The following is a 2,719-nucleotide window of genomic DNA, read 5'->3' as shown; positions in this document are numbered from 1 at the left end:
GCCGATAGGGTGTTACAGCATGTCCTTCATAGCTAATGGCTGAAAAGATCAGGAAGCTGCGTGGTTGGCGCTAAGTCACTTTCTTATAGCGGGCGAGCTTCCTTCCTGGGTGTGCCCAGGGCGGTTCTGGAAGTTTGGAGTATTCTCACAGCATTGCATCAGCCACAGCTGCTAGGAATGTGCTCTGTGCTCCACCCACAATCTTTAATAAAATATACTATGTTACTAATGTGAATTTAATGAAGAGGCCTCAGTTATAACTTCAGAACATAAGAAATCATGGACTTGACTTTAAAATTTTTTTGTATGATCTTCTGGATTCAGTATAATCTACCTTTCAGAGAGTAGGACCAATTTGAATTTCCATGTGAACACATAATGTTTACAGTCAATACTTTTGATAGTTTAAGGGTGGTGATACATTGAAAAAGTAGGGCAAAAAGAGAAAAAAAAAGGACTAACAGAAGGAGGAGGGTGTTAGGAGGAGAAAAAGAATGAATGGAAGGGGGAGAAATAGAGTTGATTTCTTAATACCTGAGGAAGAGTTGTCATACTTACCTATCTGAGAATTATTCCGAAGGCCTTTATACTGTTTAAGATATATTCAGCAAACATATTATAAATTCTTCCTTCCAAATAAATAAGTTATTCCCTCCAAATAAATAAGTCAATAAATTATGTTCCTTCAGGTCTTCCCAAAATATGGCAGGAAATAACATTTCTCTTGGATATATAATTTAATTACTTTGAGAGTGATCATTGTTACAATATTTCATGGCAAATGCAAGTGTCCTAGAGACTTACAAACCTATTGGGGAAAATATTGGTGAAGTTGCTTTGGTTACTTCTTATAAGTTTTATGGAATACTAATGATACTACATTTCTGCTTTGAAAAATGTAAATTCCCTATGCAACAATGCCTGGTAAAATGGTTTTAAGAAACAATGGGAATCATAAAGATCCAGTGCCATATTAGAAAAATGCTGTATATATTATTAAAATACAAATATTAAAAAATAATGTTGGCATTTTGCAAGTCACTTGAAATTATGGTAAAACATCTCAACAAACCAAAATTGGTTAAATTTATTTCAGTGGCACAATTCTTTATTTTTTACAAAAGATAATTAGGCCCTGGCTGTTTGGCTCAGTGGTAGAGTGTCGGCGTCGTGTGCAGAAGTCCCGGGTTCGATTCCCGGCCAGGGCACACAGGAGAAGCGCCCATCTGCTTCTCCACCCCTCCGCCACGCCTTCCTCTCTGTCTCTCTCTTCCCCTCCCGCAGCCGAGGCTCCATTGGAGCAAAGATGGCCCGGGCACTGGGGATGGCTCCTTGGCCTCTGCCCCAGGCGCTGGAGTGGCTCTTGTTGCAACAGAGCGATGCCCCAGATGGGCAGAGCATCGCCAATGGTGGGCGTGCCGGGTGGATCCCAGTCGAGCGCATGCGGGAGTCTGTCTGACTGTCTCTCCCCATTTCCAGCTTCAGAAAAATAAAAAAATAAAAAAAAAATAAAAAAAAAGATCATTAGAACATTAGAACTTTTTTTTTACTATTAGAACAGAGAACAAACTATCTTTCAAAATTTAAAAATGAGTTATAAAAATAATTTTAATTTTGCTCGATCTCTTTTGCTTTCTATCATTATACTATGAATCTCTTAGGGTCATATAAATTAGTAAAACACATATTTAGTGTTACCAACATAGTGCCCTGGGCGATTAAAAAGACAAACATTGTTAATAGCTATATTTTGAAAACATTTCTTTTAAATTCTGCACTGTTTACAATGTTTCTCTGTGTTCACAGTCTCCCTGATGCTTAACTGTAAAAATATTGTCTCAAACTCCTTAAGAATTGCTTTGCAGATCCCACTGGTGAATATAATGACCTCTTTTACCTTGTCAAAAGGGCAAACTTGTCAAGCTCACAGTAGTCAATACTCTGAAGAGCATCCCTTCAGCCCAGAAACATGGACCAAGCAGGACTCTGGAATGCAGGTGCTGAGATGTGCAGACCTGACAGAGACAAATAGTTCTACAACTCACCAGCTGATCAAGGACGAAGGGACACTCTGCCTCTGAAGCTGAAGCCCACTTAGATTTCTCCTGTATCACTTAATGATGTGAACAGAGACTTAATTCTTTGAAGTGCCTGATTTAAGGAGCTGAAAAGCAAAGGAAGCCTTTTGCTTGATCTGATCCTTGTTATTAAAAGAAGCAGATGAGATAAAACACTTTCTATTTATATCTATTGATGTATTTTGAATTCAGTATTTTAGTCTGTTCAGCTATAGTTTACCCTCTGCCCTCATTTCATAGCTCTGTTTTGCTTCTGATTAAAAAGTGTCAATTAATTTGTTGATACATCCTTTAGCTGATTACGAATAACTTTTTCAAATTTGAAAAATAGTTTGTCTTATTTCATTTGACTTATTAATTTTGCACTCCAATTTAATTAAGAACCCCAACTGAAATTTAAAGAAAGTTTACAGAAATAAATAAATCTTTTTTGATAGCCTTTCCAAAGTAAATAAATAAGAAATCCAGATCTTATTCTTCTTCAAACATAGCTTATCCACTAATGTCTCTACTAAAACCTTTTTAAGAGATAAAGTTCTTTTGTTGTCCCCTAGATTCATTTTGTGCCACCAAAGTTCTAGATAGTATTGATTATAATGCTACTCTACATTAAAGAATGTGAGTGACATTCTTTTTGTTTA

At 36.8% G+C, this 2,719-nt stretch overlaps 1 non-coding gene across 1 annotated transcript; it reads left to right on the top strand.

Moving 5' to 3' along the window:
• Positions 1–1,132: 1,132 nt before the first annotated feature.
• TRNAT-CGU (transfer RNA threonine (anticodon CGU)) lies at positions 1,133–1,208 on the top strand. The gene has a single exon. It is a non-coding gene; the product is annotated as a tRNA-Thr (tRNA).
• The last annotated feature ends 1,511 nt before the right edge of the window (positions 1,209–2,719 follow it).

The sequence above is a fragment of the Saccopteryx bilineata genome, chromosome 1 (genome assembly GCF_036850765.1).
Source record: "Saccopteryx bilineata isolate mSacBil1 chromosome 1, mSacBil1_pri_phased_curated, whole genome shotgun sequence".
NCBI classification, from domain to species: domain Eukaryota; kingdom Metazoa; phylum Chordata; class Mammalia; order Chiroptera; family Emballonuridae; genus Saccopteryx; species Saccopteryx bilineata.
This window is presented reverse-complemented; position numbering and strand designations above follow the sequence as displayed.